The sequence below is a fragment of the Canis lupus genome, chromosome 2 (assembly GCF_003254725.2).
Source record: "Canis lupus dingo isolate Sandy chromosome 2, ASM325472v2, whole genome shotgun sequence".
NCBI lineage: Eukaryota > Metazoa > Chordata > Mammalia > Carnivora > Canidae > Canis > Canis lupus.
The window spans coordinates 77,697,987-77,721,310 of NC_064244.1; the positions used below are offsets into that span (position 1 = coordinate 77,697,987).

General features: G+C 45.0%; 1 long non-coding RNA gene across 2 annotated transcripts; it reads right to left on the bottom strand.

Annotated features, from left to right (window-relative positions):
• Positions 1 to 75: 75 nt before the first annotated feature.
• Positions 76 to 23,048, bottom strand: LOC112660249 (uncharacterized). 2 transcript variants are annotated; one of them, XR_003136794.3, is made up of 6 exons: positions 22,786 to 23,048; positions 13,754 to 13,891; positions 10,654 to 10,821; positions 9,432 to 9,553; positions 4,416 to 5,094; positions 88 to 2,311 (listed from the first exon to the last, which is right to left on the bottom strand). It is a non-coding gene; the product is annotated as an uncharacterized LOC112660249 (long non-coding RNA). The 2 variants fall into 2 exon arrangements; XR_004813894.2 differs by lacking the exon at positions 4,416 to 5,094 and having other exon boundaries at positions 76 to 2,311.
• Between the last annotated feature and the right edge of the window lie 276 nt (positions 23,049 to 23,324).

The following is a 23,324-nucleotide window of genomic DNA, read 5'->3' on the forward strand; positions in this document are numbered from 1 at the left end:
GGCTGAACAATGAAATCCCACCCCCTTTTTTTTTAAATTTTTATTTATTTATTTGAGAGAGAGCCCACAAGGTGGGAGGAAGGGGTTAGAGGAAGAAGCTGATTCCCTGCTGAGCCAGGAGCCCAGTGCAGCGCTGGATCCCAGGACCCTGAGGAGTCAGACACTTAACTGATGGAGCCAACTGAAAAACGAAATTCTGCATCGAGGTCACAATGCTGCAACAAACAAGCAACAAGCCAGATTGTCACAGGTAGATCAACAGACTGGAAGGCTGGAGGGGGTCTTAAGCCTCATCTAGCTCTCTGGAGTCACAAGGCTTTTTGTTTGTTTGTTTGTTGTTTTTATTCATTCATGAGAGGCACAGAGAGAGAGGCAGAGACACAGGCAGAGGGAGAAGCGGGCTCCCCATGGGGAGCCTGGTGCGGACTCGATCCAGGAATCCCAGGATCAAGACCTGAGCGGAAGGCAGATTCTCAACCACTGAGCCACCCAGACGTCCTGTCACAAGGCTTTGAGGTGATAGGAACCGGAGCTGGGTCTTGGCTTTGAATCCTAGCTCTGTTACTTACTAGTTGTGTGACCTTTGACTCCTCTGGGCCTTGATTGCCTCATGTTAATGGTAGATCAGAATAATGCCTACTTCTTAGGGCCATTAGGTGGCTTTAAATGAAATTTTAAATGAATTTATGTATATAAGGCTCTTAAAACAGAGCTGGGCGTACTGTAAGTGCAATATAAGTCTTAAATTTAAAAAAGAATGACGCAGTGTCCCAACTAATGGAGAGGCCAGGTCCCTGTCCTCACTGCAGGCAGAGAAGCTCTGCTTTTATCTGTTCTATATGTCAGGCTTTCTTGTAAAATGTCATTAAAAGGAAGAACAGAGGTTGACCACCCCTGTGGTAATATAACCCCGTATTTTACAAATGGGAAACGTAGCCCGGACAGCTAAGTGCTCTGCCTAAGGTCCCACAGCTAATGAGAGGCAGGCAGAGAGGCTAGGGCAGGGCTGTTTCATCTATGCTGTGCTGTAAGAAAATGGGATTTGGGGGTTTTGTTTCCTCAGGAAAATCTTACTGATCTATGTCAGTAGCTCAACTTCACGCTGGCTGGCCTGGACACAGACTTTTTTTTTTTTTTTTTAAGATTTTATTTATTTATCCACAACAGACACAGAGAGAAGCAGAGAGAGAGAGAGAGAGAGGCAGAGGGAGAAGCAGGCCCCATGCAGGGAGCCCGACGTGGGACTCGATCCCAGGTCTCCAGGATCACGCCCTGGGCTGAAGGCAGGCACTGAACCACTGAGCCACCCGAGCTGGCCTATTAATGAGCTTTTCACTCCTTTGTGGGGAAGGTCATTAAAGGTGCCACACCAAGGAATTGTGTTCGCTGTTCCCGGGGATCACGGAGAAAATTTTGAGCACTCTGGACGGTAGTCCTGGGGGCCAGAACCTACCCTAATATAGACTTTGGGGTTGGCGCCTCAACTTCCATTACCTTCCTCCCCTACTGATTAATAGCTGTGAGACTCAAGGAAGTGATGCCAGCACCAAGCCTCTGATTATTCTATGCGATCACGGCAATCTTGTGCCTTTTGCCCATGATTGGTTCAAGGACAGCAGGTCTAGGGTGATATGGGTCAGTGAGACATTGGAAGATGTTTGCCAGAGTCTCAGTCCTGTTCATCGTGAGCTAGAAATACATCGCTCTGGTTTCGATGGGAAGTCCTCACACAGCCATGAAGAAGCCAGCCCAAGAACTAGACCATGTGTGTGAAGTAGGATAGAGAAAAATCCAGAGTTCTGACCACGTGGTACGCAAGCCTCCACTGTCCAATGCGGTGGCAGCTAGCCACATGCGGCTGTTGAGCACTTGCAACGTGGCAAGGTCAAATTGAGATATGCTGTAAGCATAAAATACATGCCGGATTTTAAAGACGTAGGATGAAAAAAAAATTTTTTATTTTTTTAAATTTTTATTTATTTAAAAACATTTTTTCATTAATAATTTTATATGGCATGTTGAAATGATAATATTTTGGAAATACTGGTTCAAGTAAAATTGTTATTAACACTGATTTCACTTGTTTCTTTTTACGCTCATTAAAATGGCCTAGAAAACTGTAAATTACGTATGTGGTCTGCATTCTGTTTCCATTGGAGAACGCTGGTCTCGACTTGCAAGTTTGTGGACTGGAGAATCTCAGCCATGTGCTCCTTTACAGGAAAGTGCGAGCACTGACTATGGGACGTCTATGCTCCAGAAGAGGTAATTCTGGAGGCTTACTTACGACGGTGAGTTCTCATTCTTTTGGCTGGAAGTAGGGGTGAAAAGTTGGACATTTTAATGGAAATTGTTAAACATACACAGAAGTAGAAAGAATAATATAATGATTCCCTCCACTCCCCAACACCAACCGTTGTCAACTTATGGAAGACCCTTTCTGTACCAAAGCTTGAAATGTGCTGGGTTATCCTAAAGCAGAGCTCAGATGTCAAATCCTTCCATTTGTAAGTGCCATTACATATTTCTTTTTTAAAATTTATTTTTAAAGATTTTAAATTATTTATTCATGAAAGACATGAGAGGGAGAGGCAGAGACATAGGCAGAGGGAGAAGGAGGCTCCCTGTGGGGAGCCCGAGGTGGGACTCAATCCCGGGACCCCAGGATCACGGCCTGAGCCAAAGGCAGATGCTCAACCGCTGAACCACCCAGGCGTCCCTCACATTACGTATTTCTAAGAAACAAGACCTCTTGGGGTGCCTGGGTGGCTTAGTCAGTTAAGCATCTGCCTTTGGCTCGGGTCATGATCCCAGGGTCCCAGGATCAAGCTCCCCGTTGGGCTCCCTGCTCAGTGGGGAGTCTGCTTCCCCCTCTCCCTCTGCCTGTCCCCATCCATGTTCTGTCTCACTCTTTCAAATAAATAAATAAAATCTTAAAAATAAATAAATAAATTTATATCATAACAAATTGCATTTCCTTATGACTAACCTTGTAAACATTATTTTCTGGTTGTAAAATAAAAATAGTACATGCTTATTGCAGAACATTTGAAAATATAAGAAAGTATAAAGAATGCATGAAAAGTCTCTTATAATCCTACCACACAATATATTTTTGTAGTACATTCTAGTCTACTTTCTCTTCGTGGAAACCATTATAATAACAAATTTTTTTCTACTTTTTTTTAACTTTACAATCTCATTCAGAGTATACTTCAAAAGTGTTCTTCAAAATCTGATTTTTAGATCGCTTCAGAGTAAAGTACCATATAAATGTACCACGGTTTCTCTTCAACACAAATTACCCTGTTTTTGAACTGTAAACATAATTTAAACTGTAAGGATATAACATAAGCAGAGATTTCATAAATCACCATTCCCCTCTGGCTGGACATTTAAGAAGATCCAGTAAATATTAAAAATACCAAATGGTTTCTCTTCTTCCTACGAGTTTCCTGCAAATCTGGTTCATTTGTCCAGTTTACCCCCAACCTCTTTCTTTCTAATCCAGCATTCTAAGCTTAGTGTGCAGGATGTATGAACGATAACAGCGGGGGTTAAGTTGGATGCTTGCCTGAGGACCTCGGATCTCAGACTTTATTTTATGGGCAATGGGGAGCAAGCAGGGAGCTTTGAATAACAGAGGGCCTTGAGCAGATCAGATCTGTTTTTCAGAAAGATCAGTCTGGTAGGAAATGCACAGGAGGTGCAGACAGGAGGTGATGAAGGCAGGAAGTCTAGGTAAGAAGTTTTTCCATTAAGTTCAATTGGGAGTCAGTGAGCAGTGAAAATAGAAACAAGACAGATGGGAGAAAGATCTTGCAGAGAAAGAAGGACAAGACTTGGTCATCAATGTGGAGAAAAGAATTTGGTAGAGAGGCCACTGATAATTGAGGATGGTGAAGCCATGTAAGTAAAACCTTGTCCTTATGCCCGGCAGCCTCTGCAAAGCAAACAGCTAGTGTCTACTCCAAGGGGATTGCCCACCCTACCGTAGCCCCCTAATCACAAACAGCTTCCCAGTCAAGAGGATGATGTAAGACATCTTAGACTATTCCTGTGCTCTCCACATGTTCTCTCTCTCACTTGGCCTTTCTCTTTCATCTAGCCTTAGGCTCCATCTACCGCAAACCCTTACGACTGAGTCCATACCACCTATTTCCGTCCAACCAATATCGATAGGTTCTTGCAGATCTTTGGGCATTACATTAAAAGACCTGCCTTCGGGGCACCTGGGTGGCTCAGTGGTTGAGCCTTCGGCTCAGGTCATGATCCTGGGATCCTGAGATCGAGTCCTACATCAGGCTCCCCATGGGGGGAGACTGCCTCTCCCTCTGCCTGTGTCTCTGCCTCTCTCTGTGTGTCTCTCAGGAATAAATAAATAAAATCTTAAAAAAAAAAAAAAAAAGACCCACCTTCTCATCTCTTTCCAGGGTTGACAATGGGAAGGAGCAGAGAGAGTGCAGAGCCCAGAGAAACCCAGTCTGCCACATAACCAAGAGAGGAAACTTATAAAGGATCAGGTTTGAAATTCATAATGCTAATCGCCCCTCAATGCACTGTCCTTTAGTGACACAGGTCTTGTCTGCTGTTGGACAGAAGGTGTCGTGTTCTTGGCAGGTGATGTCGTTGTGGTGATCCAAGCAATAATGGGGACAGTATTTGAGTCTCCGTTTATCTACCTCTAATGTGGCCCGAGGGTTATCAGTATCGTTGCAGCTATGCCTGATGGTAAACTTTCCTTCAAAATCAAGTTCTGCTTTCCAATTCAAAGAATTGTCATCTTTGCCAAAAAGTTGTGTCTGGGGGAGGATCCTTGACCAGGTCCTCACATTTGTCAAGGTGTCTATTGGTGGAGAACATCCTTTTTTTTCTGCCTTCACGTTTCCATGTGGCAGGAGATCCACCACACCAACGTCTCAGCTGCTCTCTGTCCCCCGTCTCGCTATTTCCCAGAGAAGGAGGATTCATTGATTGGTGGCTCAGTGCTGTCCTTCCTTTCTTCCCTCTGGCAACACAAATGTTTTCTCTGTTCCTCCATGGGGCTCCCCCATCCAATGCTGTCTCAGACTGGGTGGCTACATCTGCCTCGTTCTGGAGGGAGGAATTACAAAGACCCTAAGTCATACCCCTAAAGCCAACATCTCCATAATCAGCTCTATAGATAGTGATACTTTCGTCTCTACCAACTCGATTCCTGTGTCGTCTCTTCATTTGGTTCCAGATTCAAGCAGGAAAAAGTGGCATGTTATTTACCGGGCTTTTCCTAAACCCTAACGGTCCCTGTAGAGACACATCTAAGATGCCTATAATCAAATTAGAGAATTGGACCTCCCAATAAATAGAAATAACACATAATTCATTTTAAGTTTAACAACAGAGACAACACATAATTCATTGTAAGTCTAACGATGAAGTGATGGGATTTCAAAAAAAGTCATGTTCTTCCAATCTGTAGCTAAAATATTTACATGGGGCCCTGGTGATATGCAGGCGGTGGTTTACAGAGCACAGCCTGTTCAAACCAAACAGTTGCTCTGTTCCTGATTTTGGAAACTCGTCAAGGAATCAGTGTTTACTTAGACAACTAGGGCCCCAAGCGGCTCTTGTGTAGGCTGGATTCAATCCAAGGAGAAGCCATGGCCCGGGAACATTCCTCCTTCTCCCCTGACCATTGAAACTCAGACCTCTCAGCTCTCCAGGGCCCTCTGGAGGGCATCCAGTCCAGCCTCCGGTCAACTGTCCAGTCCCCTGGCTGGACTTTGCAGACTGAGTTCTGTTTTAGAATTGGCCCCTTGGCACCCAACCTAATGAGTAATCCTGTGTGTGAATGTCTTATTCATTTAACTCTCAAAGAGAGGGTGTAGGCCTCAGGGCAAAGGATCTGATGCTTAATATGTGGATGACTTGAATTAGTCTAGCGTATAATGCAGGGGTGGGCCAGCTGCGAGAAATAGACCACAGAGAACCTAGGAAGATCAGGTCTGAGTATCCAGGAAATCAAATCGACTATTTCTACTCAAAGTAAGAAAACAAATCACATTATTGAAGAATAACGTGTGCAAGTATAAGGATCAAGAGTAATGCATGGGAAAAGTATATGCCTTTTCCTAGGTTCTGGATAAAAGATAGCAATTGCAGGATCCCTGGGTGGCGCAGCGGTTTGGCGCCGCCTTTGGCCCAGGGCGCGATCCTGGAGACCCGGGATCGAATCCCACATCAGGCTCCCGGTGCATGGAGCCTGCTTCTCCCTCTGCCTATGTCTCTGCCTCTCTCTCTCTCTGTGTGACTATCATAAATAAATAAAAAATTAAAAAAAAAAGATAGCAATTGCTATCCATGTTCTCACTGAGATAATTTTGAAAATGAATGAGATCACTATGTGGGGAAACCCTGTGGCAATTATAATCATGGGGTGAAAGTAGCAAATAGCAATGGTTTCTGTGTGCTCCATCCTTTCTATTTGGCAACCACCTTTCCCCAACCTTAGACAATTCAATGGGACTGTCACTCTCCCTGCTAGTACAGTGATGGACAATGACTTAGGCCAGGCCAATTAGGGTAATAATCTTTCCTTCCAATGTGATTGGTCCCAGAACAGGCATATCACACAAGCAGGGCCAATGAGAATTGTTTTCTGAGATTTGGACTCGTCCTCTTCCCCTGAGGTGTATTTGTGGGATAGAAAGAAGGTGAGCCATGGTGTCTGAAGGCATGGATTCTGGATCATGAAGTTGGGCAAGTTTTGTTTTGCTTTTTACTTCTTTGAGCCTCAGTGTCTTCATCTTGGTACACAATGTGAGATTAACGAAGATAAAATACAGAGCTTGGCACATGGTGGACATCGATGAATGGCTTCTGTTGAGAGCATTCATAATAAAAAAACCATCTTGCCTGATCGATCTTCACTCTGTAAAGCACTTCCAAACAGCTATAATTGGGAGATCCCAACTTTTAGTGGGGAGGGGCCATCCTGAATTTTCCCCGACTCTTGAACTCTCTAGAGTGTATAGATGGGATGAGAGAGTAAAATCTTAGGATGGAAAAGTAAGTCACGGTCCAGCCAATCCATTGGTAACAGGTGGCTGGGGTCCAAAGTTCAAGAGATTATCTTCAGTCTAGACGCTAGATCAGTGCTACCTGATAGAACTTTCTGCTACATTAGAAACATGCTGTATCTGTGCTGTCCACTATAGTAGCCATTAGCTGAGTGTGACTGTCAAGCACTTGGAATATGGCCATTGAAACCAACGCACCTAATTATTTATTTAAATTAATTTAAACGTAAATGCCCACACGTGGCAATGGCTGCCATGTTGGTCAGAGCAGATGGAAGCCTTGAATTGGCAGACACAGAGGTAGGTGAGGATGATATCCCTTGCTTGCATGGGCAAGAGCTTGTGCAAGAAGAGCTAACACTTGGGAGCAGGTGGGTCTCCAGGGTTGGAGCAGTTGGTAAAGGAAAGTCATCTATCTAGTTAGCAACTTCAAACAATGCATACTGGTTTCTGGGCTCTGTGCGCCAAACTACAGGACTTCTGAAAACCATGTCTGATAATTGCTTTTTTGTTTTTTTAAGATTTATTATTTTTTTCATGAGAGACAGAGAGAGAGAGAGAGGCAGAGACATAGGCAGAGGGAGAAGCAGGCTCCATGCAGGAGCCCGATGTGGGACTCGATTCCAGATCTCGGGATCACGACCTCAGCCCAACCGCTGAGCCACCCAGGCATCCCATGATAATTACTTTTTAAATCTATAAATTGTAAAGTAATTTAACCACGTTGCAGAAAGATTAGTCTCTAGAGGGGGGAAAAATCCCTCTGAATCTCCCCACACAGTGAGGATCATATTTATAGGTTTTCTTTCGGTCCTCTGCACATGTATGTTTATAAACTATAAGCTCTATGGACATATATTTGTAGCTCACCTTTTCCCTTTATCATAAAGACTTTTCTGTGTCATCACAGTCTTTGTATCATTTTCAATAACATAAAATATTCTACTGGCTACACTCACTATAATTCATAGGACCATCCCCTTATTTCAGTATTTTTTAGAATGTTTCCAAGTTCCTTCAAAATGATGCTGGGATAGGTATCCTGGTGCACATAACTCCCCAGTGCTCCCCCCATGTTTCTGCCTGGCAGAGGAGGATTAGTTTTGAAGGCAGGCAGACCTGGGTTTAAATCCTGAGCCTTCATTCCTTGGTAGCTACATGACATCCAATGAGATCATTCATCTCCCTGGGCTCCAACTTCTTTTTTTTTTTTTTTTTTCCAACTTCTTAATCTATAAAATGGGAACAATAATATCTGCCTTTCTGAGTTGGATATTTGTAACTTGCCTCCCATACCACCTAACACTGAGATATTCAATGAATTAAATACTGTTGTATATTTTAAAATATATATAACAAGTATATATTAAGCATATAAGTATATAATATGTATAATATAAAATAAATATAATTATTGGAGATGCCTGGGTGGCTCAGTAGGTTAAGCCACTGACTCTTGATTTTGGCTCAGGTCCTGATCTCAGGGTCATAAGATTTAACCCCGCATCAAGCTTCCTGCTGGACATGGAATCTGCTTGAGATTCTCCTTCTCCCTCTCCCTCTGCCCTTTCCCCCTCTAAAAAATTATATATATATAATTATTTTTAGGAAGTTCAATTACTGGTAGTCTTTACAGTCTAGTCAGAGGATCTCCAAATTTCGAGAAGTTTCCTGATTTGTTTATGCTAATGAGTCTCTTGGCTGGTCTCCCTTGGTCGGACCAGAAGGACCAGAACCCCATGGGCTTAGATGCTGGGAGGCCATGGGTCCCAAAGTGGGAGCTGTGAGGAATCGGGGAGGCATGGCGAGGAGAAGCTGCAGAACAGGCTGGGGAGGTGGGTGGGAGGGAGATCTGTCCTTCGCCAACTAACCAAATGCACATCCTCCCCCTGAGGCTTACCTCCTGGAGCTCTTTTCTTCCCAGGGACAAGGGTGGTGTGACAACTGAAAACAGGAACGTCAAATTAAGGGCAGAGGAGGAATTAGAAGGTGCTGGTAAAATGCACTTTACTGCCAGAGTTGGCAGCTGTGGGCATACAGATAAGGCACAGCATTTGGAATCCTGCCCCTCTGGGGATTTTAGTCTCCCCTGAGCTACTGTGAGCAAATCATTAAGCCTCTGTGAGTGATTTTCCTTGTTGGCTAAATGACAAAGGAGAATAATGTCCATACGGAATGATGAAGCTTCAATAACAAAGAAACAACAGTTTTCCTCCCCAGGCTTGGAGCACCTGCTGGGTACCAGGTTCCAGGGGCATATGGTTAGCACACATCCCCTTATCCGGTTGCCACGGCAATTCCCAAAGGTAGGCATCATTATTGTTACTTTACAATAATATAAAGGAAATCATGGGGGTGAAGGCCACTGCTTACCCCTGGATTCCTTTCTGCTTTATAAACTGTAAAGTCCTGGATTGTTGCAATTTGTTGTTAAGATCTTCTGGAGTTCTTCTCAGCTCATTCCCTGGAGATTTCTGCTAGAAAGTTCTAGAGGACTGCACAGGGAATTGAACAAACCGATTTGACTTATACTTGTTGGACACCTGCTGTGTGCTAGGCATGGTGCTAGGGATTCAGCAGTGAACACCACAGACAAATCACCCTCAAAGAGGGTATATTTTTGCCTGGGAAGACTAACAAATGAACCAAAAATGAAAAAAAAAATTTTATATATTTGATATGTCAAATATATATGATACATACATATTATACATATATCATGTCCTGTGAGAAGTACTGGGAAGCAAAATTAAACTGAGAAGGGGGTTGAGTGTGACTTTATGTCCAATGGTCAGAGAGCGCTCTGTGATAGGACGACAGTTGTGGTCGCCAGCAAGGCATTAGAGTCTACAAGAAGGTGATCTCTGTAAGGGCAGGCCCCCAGTTCTTGCTCATCCCTGTAGCTCCAGTCCCCACCAGAAGCTCTGGTTCCTAGTAGGTACTCAATAAATATTTGTTGAATGAGTGAATAAACAAACAGCCATTGTGCCAGGTGTGCTGGGGAAATGCCCACTTTAGGGTAGGCATGGGCTTTTCAATCCAGTTCCTACCAGCTGGCAGTTATGGAGGACCTTCTGTGTGCCAGGCACTATTCCTGCCTCCATGGCTGCACAAAGACCCTTTTCCTTGGAGCTTGCAATTTAGCAGTCTAAAAGAGGAGGGAGGGAGGGAGGGAGGGAGGGAGGGAAAGAAAGAGAGAATGAGAAGGAACCAAAGAGAATAAGGGAAGAGCAAGGGGTTAAGTGCAAAGAATAAGAGCTTCAGGGTCAGGAAGGAGTTCAGCAAGTGTATTGCCTGACATTTTTTTCTTGGTGCAAAAAATAGCTAGTTCTGCTTTTTGGACTGGGACTCGCTGAGTCAGGGGTTCAAAGAGAACAGCATGAGGATGGGAGTGGCAGATGTCATCTGCGGCAGATGGTGATGCCCCAGAGACTGGCTGTGGCCTTGAAGATGCTTCCCTCCACCCCCTCTGGCCCAGGAATCAAGGTCAGGGGCAGACAACCAAGCTCAGCTCCCCGGGGTCCCAATCTCAGCCTCTCAACCAGGCCAGCCCTTCCCGACAACATCACCCGTGTTCCACCCTTGGACTCCACACCGGGTTCAGCAGAGTCTCAGAGGCCAAGGGTGTGAGAAGAATCATCTCAGCATCTGTTATTAACCATTATTTCCATTCTTTTGGCCGCTCCTCCTCCTCAGCCCTGAAGACGCTGGGTCAGTGCTTCTTTCAGCACAAACAAACCGATCTGCTGGGCCTTTGTTCAGCCTCACAAAAGAAGAGGATGATTATTAAAAGAACAGATTTTGCATTCCATCTTTACCCCAGACGACATTGCCTTGATCCCTAAAATAACTCCAGATCTCCTGGGTGGAACTTGTTCGTTCCTTTTCATCTTGCTATTTTGCAAACTGTTTATGGAGACCATCGCCATAGCGATATTATCAGAGCAGGTCAAATGAAACTCCAAACCGTTGGGTTGTTCTTGGTTTTTCCTTTGTACCTCAGAACACGACTTTTTCACCCCAAACCAGCTCTTTCATTTCTTATAAGCGCTTAAGGTCTCCACTCCAAGGCAGAAGCAGCTCCTCCTGACTGATGCCCAGCAGTTAAAATCACAGAGGTGGTCCATGCTGGGACAAGGGGAGGAAGTGCTTGAGCTGAGTTTCCAAACTGAAAACCATATTTACCAGAAATCTCCTTTCCTTCAGATAAAACTTGGGTCAAAGTTTCAGGGTGTTGAAAGAGGCACTAAATAAACTAAGAGTCTGAAGGACCTTCAGTGTTTGGTCCAAGGAACATGGCTACAGAGTTCAACAAATAAACACAGCTGGCGTGGGGTGAGCCTTTAGCAAATGCTTATCTTCTTGATTATTTTTTTTTATAATCATCATCGTGGACAAAAGCCTTTATTATAGCATTCTTATGCACTGCTGGTGGGGTTGTGAATTTGTATGACTTTCATAATAGGGAACATGGCAATGGGTAGGAAAAAACTTGACAATGTGCCCTTCCTTTGATGCTAGCTTCTACATGTGGGTTCTTTTTTTTTATTTTAATTTTTATTTATTTATGATAGTCACACAGAGAGAGAGAGAGAGAGGCAGAGACACAGGCAGAGGGAGAAGCAGGCTCCATGCACCGGGAGCCCGACATGGGATTCGATCCCGGGTCTCCAGGATCGCGCCCTGGGCCAAAGGCAGGCGCCAAACCGCTGCGCCACCCAGGGATCCCTACTTGTGGGTTCTAAGGAAATAATGAGGGATGTGATGAGAGGAGTACACACAAAGACGCTCATTGCTAATGATGGTGAAAAATCAGAAATGACCTAACCATACAACATGAGGGGGTTGCTTTTAAAAAAAATCGTGACCTATCCATATTATGGATACTAAGGCACCACGGAAAATTATGCCATTGGAGTCTCTTTAATAACGTGTGAAATAGGGGATCCCTGGGTGGCTCAGCGGTTTGGCACCTGCCTTCAGCCCAGGGCCTGATCCTGGAGACCCGGGATCGAGTCCCACGTCGGGCTCCCGGCATGGAGCTTGCTTCTCTCTCTGCCTCTCTCTCTATCTCTCTCTCTACGTCTCTCATAAATAAATAAATAAATCTTTAAAAAAAATAACGTGTGAAATATTCATGATGTGTTATTAGGTGTGGAAAAAAGCAGGTTACAAAAATATGCCACTTTTGTAAAATATTTATATATGTGCAACAGACAAAAAGGATGGGAAGGGTAGGTTCTAAAAAGACAACAGTGATGGTTTCTTGGGTATTTTTCTCTTTTTGCAGTGCTTTTATCTGTAATTTTTCTATGGTGAGCGGGTTTTTCTGTAGCCAGATGCTTAAAATGCTATTTTGAAGAATGATAAGCTGTCATGCCTTTTCAAATCATCTCTCTGATGGTCCTAGTGGGCGGAGACAGTCGTATGCCCAGAGCCTCCTTGCATAAAACTCATGAGATAGGAAGTCCTCAATGATCTCTTATTGTGGTTGGAATAATGAATTCACTCCGTGGTCATGAAATCCATAAATATTTAGCAACCATGGATTTTCTCTCTATTTGGAGTTTAAGGTCACAGGCTGACATATACATAGGTGTAAAATGCATGCACACCCTAATAAGACTGGCAAATGTGTTTACAAAATGCCAAGACTCGTTTGATGTTTGGTGAGAACAGTGAAGATTGTTGGGGGGCAGGGGATAAATACGAATAGCATGCTGTATGCCATCAGTTGATTGATTATCTTATTTAAATATCGTAACAACTGTGTGTGGTAAGTATGATACCCCCATGTTATAGATGTGGAAACCAGGATATGGAGGTTCAGTCACCTGACCTCTCAACATCACCAGGGAGAAAGAAGATGCATTTAGTCATCAAAGAGCCCAGTTTATGACTGGAATGTTGGAGGTAGAAAGGAAGAAGTGGCTAGAGAAGGAAGACCTCTACATTTATGGCATAGTCCCAAGAGCCTTTTACCAGATTAAATGGTAAACATTTAGTTTGCGGGCTAGGGAAATTGATAATAATTTTAACTACTGGTCTTTGAGCCCTTGGAGATGATGTTGATACAAAAATGAGGACTCAGGGACACCTGGGTGGATCAGCGGTTGATCATCTGGCTTTGGCTCAGGGCGTGATCCTGGGGTCCTGGGATCGAGTCCCGCATCGGGCTCCTCATAGGGAGCGTGCTTCTCCCTCTACCTGTGTCTCTGCCTATGTCTCTGCGTGTCTCACATGAATAAATAAATAAAATCTTTAAAAAAAAATGAGGATTCCAGGGTGTCATTATATTCAATCTCACTCACTTGTGGCAAGTGGTGGAAGCCCTGCAATAATATATAGCACAAATGTGTGGGCGAGTAAATTATATAGAACCCTAGAGTCTATCCTCATTATGATCATCACTCAAAATATCTAGGTACCTCTTTGTTTTGGGGTGATATGGAAGAGTGAGAAAAGCGTAGGCTTGGGAGTCAGACAGATCTCTCCAAACCATCCTGGAGCTGTGGGATCTTTGTCCTGCCTTCCTGGCTCTACCTTGAGATACCTATGGAACCTTCACACTTTAGTGGAAATCCTGCTTAAATTGGTCTCCCCAAACGTTTCCTGATATTGGAAGCTATCATGGGGAGCTCTTTAGACCTCTATTTGTTAGGATAATGCTAGCTGCTGAAACAAACGGCCCCCACCTCTTAGTAGCTAACGACCATACAGGTTTATTTTCTCCCCGAGACAGTCTTGTTGGATACTTCAATGGATTGTCCTGGGAGAGGATTCAGGCTTCTTCCACTTTGGAGTCCTCCCTCACATCCTCTGCTTTCAACTGGCTGATGAACAAAGAGAGAGATTGAGAGTATGGCACAGGTCACAAGAGGCATTTTATGGCCATACCTGGAGGTGGTTCAGGTCACTTCCTCCCACATGCCAGTTATACGACCACAACCTACCTCAAGGGATGCTGGGAAATACAGACTATGTTTGCGCCCAGGAAGAAGTGGAAAAGGTGGATGTGTGACCTGCCCGTGCTGCATACCTGCAGCAGTCACAGGTAGTGTGGGGCAGAGGATGAAAAGTCATCCAGATGAAGCCCAACAGAAGTGTAATGGCAGCTGTCCAGGGAGGGGTGCCTGACAGAGAAATCTGGCAATCAGTTTTTTTGATCCATATAGATTTTAAATGGGGCCAGACCTTATAGGATCTTAGATCAAGTATATCTGATCCTATCTGGCTATTTTAAGCTGTCAAACAGGCAACACCAGTGAATGTTTGAAATGGGCAACATTGCTACTGGCATTGCTCCGGGCCTCTGCCCTGAGTCAACCTGACCCACCATGCCCTCTGCTTTTCTCCTTTGCATTCCCCATTGGCCTGCCTTCAGATTTGGTGATTCATTTTCCCTGCTTACAGTCACTTTACCTGCTGGGCCAGATACTTGCCGACACTACTCCGCCTTTGACCTTTTTGTCCAGAATCTGGAGTCTTTCTGACTGTAATGACATGAATTGCCTTAAATAAATAGGTCACCCACCGGGTCTCGCCTGGTCCTGGGAGTTAACAATCTCAGTAAGGGTCCTCTTATGCTATGCACTCCATTGATTTCCTTGAATAAAAAAGAAACTAATATTTGTGTTTATTTATTTAGAAGAATTGAAGCTTGCATAGTGAAGAAACTGTCATTTTCTTTCAAAAAGATTTAAAGTCCTATATGAGGTTAAATAATGCTTTACATGGCTCTGAAATCCTTTTCTTAAATGGTATCTTTGGAAAAGGAAGATAGTTCTATTTTAATCAAGTTCTAGTTACTGGGTCTTCCGTAGCTAGTGTATTTTATATCCTAAGACATTTTATCTACCCAATGTTGTGAAGATTCTCTCTCATGCTTTCTTCCATAAGTTTGATACTTTTTAACTTTTTAAAAAAGATTTTATTTTCTATTGGTGTTCAATTTGCCAACATATAGAATAACACCCAGTGCTCATCCCATCAAGTGCCCCCCTCAGTGCCTGTCACCCAGTCATCCCCACCCCCCCCACCTCCTTTTCTACCACCCCTTGTTCGTTTCATTTTTAAGATTTTTAAAGTAATCTCTACACCCAATGGGGGGGCTCAAACCCACAACCCAGAGATCAAGAGTTACATGTTCCTCCAACCAAACCAGCTAGGTACCCCAGATCTACGGTGCATTTTGAGTATATGTTTATGTATGGTGTGAGGTACGGGTCAAAGTTCATTTTTTTCTGGGCGCCTGGGTAGCTGAGTTGGTTAAGCATTCAACTCTTGGTTTTGGCTCAGGTCATGATCTCAGGGTTGTGAGTTGGAGCTCCATTTTGGGCTTCAGGCTTAGCAGGGAGTCTGCTTGAGATTTTTCTTTCTCCCTCTGCCTCTGGCCCTCCCCCAACTTGTGCTCTCTCTCAAATAAATAAATCTTTTTTTTTTTTTTTAAAGAAAAAGATTCATTATTTTCTATATGGATCTTCAGCTCTTCTGGCATTGTTTGTTGAAAATACTATTCTTTCCCAGTTTAATTATTGAATTACATTGGCATTTTCATCAAAAATTATTTGAATGTATATGTGTGAGTCTAATTTTGGGCTCTTCTGTGTCAACGATCTGTGTATCTATCCTTCTGCCAATGACACACTGTTTTGATTTCTGCAGCTTTATAGTAGGTCTTGAAATCAAGTAATGTATGTCCTCAAACTTTTATTTTCCTTCCTCAAGATTTTAAGGCCTTTGCATTTCTGTATACATTTTAAAAAAAAATCAGGTTGGGGTGCCTGGGTTGCTCAGCTGGTTAAGTGTCTGCCTTCATCTTGGGTCATGATCCCACGGCCCTGGGATAGAGCCCCATATCAGGCTGCCTGCTCAAAAGGGAGCCTGCTTCTCCCTCTCCTTCTGTGATTCCCCTTGCTTGTGTTCTCTCTCAAATAAGTAAATAAATACAATCTTTTAAAAAATCAGGTGTGTATTTCTTTTTTTTTTTTTTCTTAAGATTTATTTGAGAGAGAGCAAGCATGAATGGGGCAGTTAGAGGGAGAGAGGGAGAATCCTCAAGCAGGCTTCCCATTGAGCATTGAGCAGGGCTTGATCCCTCAACCCCAACATCATGACCTGAGCCAAAATCAAGAGTCAGATGCTTAACAGACTGAGCCACTCAGGTTCCCCTCCATATACATTTTAAAACCAGTTTTGCAATTTCTCGAAAAAAACTTGCTGGGATTTTAAATTGGATCTCACTGAATCCATAGATCATTAGAATGAATATCTTTTTTAAAAAATCATTTATTTATTTACTTATTTATTTATTTATTTATTTATTCATGAGAAACATAGAGAGGCAGAGACGTAGGTAGAGGGAGAAGCAGGCTCCCTGAGGCAAGCCCAATGCGGGACTCGATCCCAGGGTCTTGGGATCATGACTCGAGCCGAAGTCAGATGCTCAACCACTGAGCCACCAGGTCTTAAGATGTTAAGAATAAACATCTTAACAGTACTGAGTCTTCCAATTCATGAATAGGGTACCTCTATTTATTTAGTGATTTAATTTCTCTCAGCAGTGTTTTCTAGTTTTCAGGGTACACAGGACTTGTGCATCTTTTATTAAATGGATCCCTAAGAATTTTTTATATATATATAGATTTTTTAAGATTTATTTATGCATGAGAGAAACAGAGAGAGAGAGAGAGAGAGGCAGAGACACAGGCAGAGGGAGAAGCAGGCTCCATGCAGGAAGCCTGACATGGGACTCGATTCCAGGTCTCCAGGATCAGGCCCTGGGCCGAAGGCGGCGCTAAACTGCTGAGCCACCGGGGCTGCTCAAATTTTTTATGTTTTGATGTTATTGTAAATTTTTTTAAAGAGATTTATTTATTTACTTGAGAGAGAGAGTGTGCATGAGCAAGCACAGGGAGAGGGGTAGAGGGTAGAGGGAGAAGAGAATCTTTTTTTTTTTTTTTTTTTTTAATTCATGAGAGACACACACACACACAGAGGCAGAGACACAGGCAGAGGGAGAAGCAGGCCCCATGCAGGGAGCCCGACGTGGGACTCGATCCCAGGACTCCAGGATCATGCCCTGGGCTGAAGGCAGGCGCCAAACTGCTGAGCCACCCAGGGACCCCCCCCCCTTTTTTTTTTTTAAGATTTTATTTATTCATTCATGAGATACAGGGAGAGGCAGAGACATAGACAGAGGGAGAAGCAGGCTCCTTGCAAGGAGCCTGACGTGGGACTTGGGCCTGGGACTCCGGGACCACACCCTGAGCCAAAGGCAGAGGCTTAACCACCTAGGCGTCCCCAAGGGAGAAGAGAATCTTAAGTTAAGCAGACTCCCCACTAAGCACAGAGCTGACAGGAGGCTGGATCTCAAAACCCTGAGATCATGACGTGAGCTGAAACCGAGAGTCAGATGCTCAAATGACTGAGCCACCCAGGTGCACCAGTAAATGGTGTCGTTTGCTTATTTAAATAATTTCTATGAAGTGGGATTCAAACTCATGACCCTAAGATCAAGAGTCACATGCTCTATTGGCTGAGCCAGCCAAGTGCCCTGGTAAACGGTATTTTTAAACATCTGATTTTCAGTTGTTTGTTGCTCTGATTCATTATTCCAACATTTTACTATACTGGTCCCTTAGTCCTGCCACAATACCAGCTCCTACGTCAGTTCTGCATCTGGTTTAGTTTCATTTGCAACACTGGTTAGAAATGAGGGATGAGCACTCTGGAGGAGTTGAGGCTTGCATCCTGGACGACTGTGCTTGGAAGTTCTCTGGCTCACCATCCGACAGGCTTTATTCCCAGAGTACCATATCCCAGGGGCTATGCTAGCTGTTAGTGAGAGGACTCAACAGCCCCTGCCTTGAGGAGCCCAGAAAGTAGTGGGGGCAAATTGCAACCGTAAAGGTGTTGAAAGTACAAGATTTCCAGAGGAACACAGAGTGGGAGGCCCCAAACTCAGCTTTTGAGGGAGAATTGTCAGAGAAAACTACATGGACGAAGGGTAAGCCTCAGACATGTTGAAGAAGCCCATCCCAAGCCTGGTGGGCGGCTGGCTGGCCAGCTTAATAAACTAAACATGAATTCTCCCAAATATGCATATAAAAACTCCAACAGCTGGCCCACATGTGAGAGGTCTTTTTGTAACTCTAAGCAAGACCCCACAGATGGTCAGGATACAAACAGTTCTGGTCCAGCAGAAGGCAGCTGTGAGTTCTCCCAGGTACCTACTCGAAAAGCCACAACAAAAGCCCTGAGATGATGATGTCTAACCTCAGACAGAGATGTCTTCTGGCCCTGACTCTGGGGATGTATTAAAAAGAAGTGGATTGCTAGTGGCCTATTTACCTCCCTGCTTCTTATTACATGTTCTTTCAAGATGCTAAGCTAAGGGGTGGAAAAAGTTGATCTAAGCTGTCTAGCCAAGACCGCCTCCTCTACAAACCACACAGTGTTCTGTCTTCAAAGGAAATCAGGATTTTGTTTTGCCTGTTCCCAGTCCTGCTTAGGGGCCCAATGACTAGAAGTTTCTGAGACCCAAAAGGAGTCTGTTTCATTGCTTTGCATGAGCTTACGCAGAATGCATGACTGTAATAAGTCTGGAAAGAACACAGAGAAGCAGCAGTATAGAGGTAGGATTAAGACCAGGAGAGTCACTCGATGTCATGGAAGCCAATGGAAGAAGAGGCTTCAAGGAGAAAGAAAGAAATGACCAACAATGTCAAATGATCCTGGGGAGTCAGAGGAGGTGAGGATTGAGTGAAGCCCATGTGGTTTGACATAGAGGTGTGGGTGACCTTGGGGTCATTTCAGTGGAGGAGTGATGAACTAGAATGGGAAATTAGGAAGTGGGGAGAGGAAATTCTGACAATTGTGTAGCTGTGGGAGGCAGAAGATGGGCAGTAGACTGGAGGGGTTATGGCATTCATGTAGGCTTTTTCTTTTTTCTTTTTTTTTTTTTTTCCTTTAAACATAAGATGGGAGAATCCTGGGACTCCGGGATCACACCCTGAGCTTTATAAAGGCAGATGCTCAACTGCTGAGCCACCCAGGCGTCCCACAGAATTTACTTTGATTATTGTTCTGCAGAAAGCACTGTAGCCCAACTCAGGGTAAGGGTCCATCCCCAAAATGATGAGTATGGCCAAGACCATTACTTTGGCTTCAGCCAATCAGGATCCTCCCCTCTGGAGCTGGGGGTGGGCTCAACTCTGTCAAACTAAAGATCTGAGAATGGTTGAGCTGTAGAAAAGAGAGAGTATGCCTAAGTGGGAGATATCCCAGAAGTGACCTCTGAACCAGGTGAATGGTGGGGAAGATGGAATCACCAGGAAGAGTTCCTTCCTTCTGGTACTCTTGGTAACAAGACCCTTGAATCCCACTGAAACTATAGTATATGGAGTTAGAACGTTGAAATGTGGTTTAAACCCCTTGTCTCTAGGATTCAGTGTGGTGAGAGTTTCGAAGCTGGCTAATTCTAGGGTTCTCTTGTGTCTCCAAAGACATAGTAAAACATCCAAAACCACTGTTAGTAATCCAAGAAGATGTCCAATTCAAGGGGAACTGAAAATGGCGGGGAAGTAGAGGAGGATTGCTTGCCAGGGCTCATTTGAAATTTGGGGACATCAAACTAAAGTGACAACAGTCACTTTCAACTTTCCAGCACTGTTCAGATGTTCCGATGCAGGTGGAGTGTAGGGGAATAGCTGAGCTTAACTATGTTTGCACAAGTTAGAGGAAAACAGAGAGCAAAGGGTTAGTGGTTTTTGCAAGGAGGCGAGTGTAGTGGTTATTACTGAGTGAGGAGGGAGGGGAGCATGAGAGGGAGGATAAATACAAGGATCTGGCAAGATTCAAGATTTGCAGGGCTTGATGAGGTTGAAGAAATGCTTGTGTGTGGTACGACAGTAATGAGGTTAAAGTCAGACTTGAGATTATTTGGGATTGTGTTTTCTGAGTGCAATTATGGATGGGAGCAAGTACCCGGGGTACCCAGGGTGGAAGGAAGGAAAAACTCATTGATAGGGAAGAAGTCAGTGAGGGATCAATAAGATTTCTGATGGATTATGCTTATGGAGGTTGAAGTCATAAAAACTGGTACAGGAGAGGAGGAGGTTAGTTCATGAGAGCAAAAAGGAGGGGTGGTAGGTAGAAAATACAATAGCATGAACTTTAAGGAGGGCTGAGCTTTTGAAAGAGGAGGGGAAGGGAAAGAGTACTAAAAATATCTATGGTGCTTGCCTGCCAACCCACAACCCCTGGTAGGCAGTCATGTTTAATGCCCATGGTCCTCATGCCTATGGCAATAGTGGACTGGTCATGGGTGGAATCCAACCTGTGGGGACCCAATCTAGGGACCAGCCGGGGACCTGTCCAATGAGGTGTCATTGTTAAAGCATAAGATGGGGCCATTGGGTTTGAACTATGAAACATAAAAATAGTTTGCCAGTTAAAAGAGCAAGCTGATGCAGAGAGTAAAGGAGGGACAGAGACCACCAGTATGGACCCCAAACAGGCTGAAATGTTGAGGGAATAGCGCTATATGCAAGCTGAGGATGTGGGACCGTAAAGATGGAATGCAGCAGATGCATTCAAAGCAGAAATGGGGCTGCCTGAGAGAGATGGAATAGCCTGTCCTCCGAGCCCTCTATGATATAACTTAATTTTCAAAGCAGAGAACTTGATTTTTTGAGCAGGGAAGCGACAGGATCAGGCCTTGGGTGACGAATGTGGGCTCTGGTCCCAGACTGCCTGGCTTTGAACTTATTAGTTATATGATTTTGAGCACATGACTTAACCTCTGTGTGCCTCAGTTCCCTTATCTGTGAAATGGGACTAATAGCATTGACCTCACAGGGTTGCAATGAGAATTAGATGAGAATATACAGGTAATGCATTTGGAACAGCAAGGTTCCCTATCAATCTTTTATTCAAATAAACAATTCAAGTGTTATTTCTTTCACAAACCTTTCCTTCATGCCCTGATCCCATGGCTACAAGGAGGGATACCATCTCCTCTTGGTCTTCCGCGTCCCAGGTCACACTTTCTCCATCTCCTTGCTGGTTCCTCTTTACCACCTTGACCTCTTCTCTCTACATTCACCTTCTAAGTGAACTCACCTAGATGTCTTGTGCCCTTAAGTACTTTAAAATGTCATTTATTAGCTGAGAGTTCTCATAGCAACTCCAACTTCTTCCCCAGCTCCAGATTTCCATGTCCAATTACTTGTTAGACATTTCCATTCAATTCTCCAATAGGCATCTCAGACATAACTTGCCCCAAACTGATTCATTCTTATCCTGCCCCCATCACAACAAAACAGAAACCAAAAAACAAAAACAAAAACAAAAAAAAACCAACACAAACCCTGCTTCCCTACAATCTTCCACAGACCAATAAACGACAAATCTTTTTGGTGTTAATCAAGCTAAAAATCTCAGCATCATCCCTGACTCCTCCCTTCTCACACCCACCACCGAGCCATCAGTAAATATCCAGAAGGTGATGTTCCCTTGCTGCCTCTGCTGCTACTGCCCTGGTGTAAGCACCTTCAGTTCTTTGCTGCGTGACTCTCAGTTTACCTCTTCGGGCCTTTGTTTTGAGGATTAAATGAGTTATTATTTGTAAAGTACTTAACAGTGTTCATCACATAGGAAGCCCCATTTAAGTGCTTTTTAAATAAATAATACACGCTTTAAGTAGCTTTCTCCTGGCCCTAGCCCCCTACAGTCCATTGAGGACACAGCAGCCTCCTGATCCTTCTCAAGCCTAGGGCCCCATCCTGTCACTGCTTGGCACCTCTCTGACCTCAGCTTCCACTGGTCTTCTGCTCAGTCTGGGCCAGTCACCTTGGCCTCCTTGGTCCATGAACACACCAGGGACGGGACTGTCCCCATTGGGTCTGTGTCCTTGCTGGTTCTTGTGCCGCCCTCTGATTGTTACTTTCTAAATTAGCTCTTCCCAGGCCCCACTTTACTAACCTGCCTGCCAATTCCCTCAACTTTAGTTTCCTCCACATCTCTAATCACCACCTGACACTATGTTTACTTTTTTTTTTTTTTGACACTATGTTTACTTAGTAGCTGATGGTCTCCCCTCCAACCATTCTCTGCAAAAGCATGGGCTGGGACTGTCACTGTTCACTGTTCTAACCTTAGGGCCCAGAACAGTGCTCAGTACACAGCAGGTGCTCAATAAATGTTGACCAAGTGAAAGAATTCCTAAGTGCCACTCTTTTCTCTGAATTCCCGTAACACAGGCCTTAAACACTTACTTGTATCGATTTTTTTTATGCCACTGGTAGCTTTTATTGGACTATGAGCTCCCTTAGGAGGGGGGTGCCTAGGATATGGCCTGGCGTGGGGTCATTCCGCCATTTGTGCAACCCTTTACAGTTTACAATCCCCTCACAGGTGACCTATTCGGTTTTCACAAAAAAGAGTGAGCAAGCCGGGGAGGGCAGGTATTATTAGCTTATTAGCAAGGCTAGAGTCCCAGTTCTCCTGCCTTCTAGACTAAGCTCAACGGCTGTTGCATGAAAAGAGAGAAAGAGGAAAAAGGAAAAAGGAAGAAGAAGAAGAAGAAAGAAGAAAGAAAGAAGAAAAAAGACTTTCTGAGTCACTCTGTGGAGCAAGGCAGCCCCACCGGGCAAGTGGGCTGGTTCTCTGTAGCACCTCTACAAATGCTCGCAAACTCCTAGCATTTATGGATCTGATTTTCTACCTGTGTGGTCCCCACAGCTACGCTGCAGCAGGTAGCTCTGGGGGCATCCTCCTGTCCCGTGCACCTCTGCTTTCTTTCGGCGCCTCCAAAAGGGCCTGGGATGCTCAGCGAGGCGTGTGGCCCGAGACTCCCTTTTTTAGAGATCCGGCTCAGGTGCAGCCACTTGCTCCGGGTCGCGCACGTTGCAGGAGGCGGCGCGGCGATCCAACTGCCCCCCCCCTCCCCCCCGGGCCCGCGCTGCCGCTCTCTCCGGGATGGACCGGCCCCGGGGCAGCGCCAGTTCCGGGTCCGCGAGGGAGAGCGCGCGTGCAGCGGGCGGGGCGGACAGGGCCGGCGCCTTCCGCGTCCCCGCCCGGGAGGCCGGCCGCCCCCGCCTGCAGCAGCCCCAGGGCGCCGGGCGCGGCGGGCGGAAGCCCCCCCCCCGCCCAGGCCGCGGGCCCCGCCCCTCGAGGCCCCGCCCCCAGCAGGCCCCGCCCCCGCGGCCCCGCCCCGCGGCCCGCCCCGCCCTTCCCCCCGGCGCTCCTCCCCCCGCGCCGCGC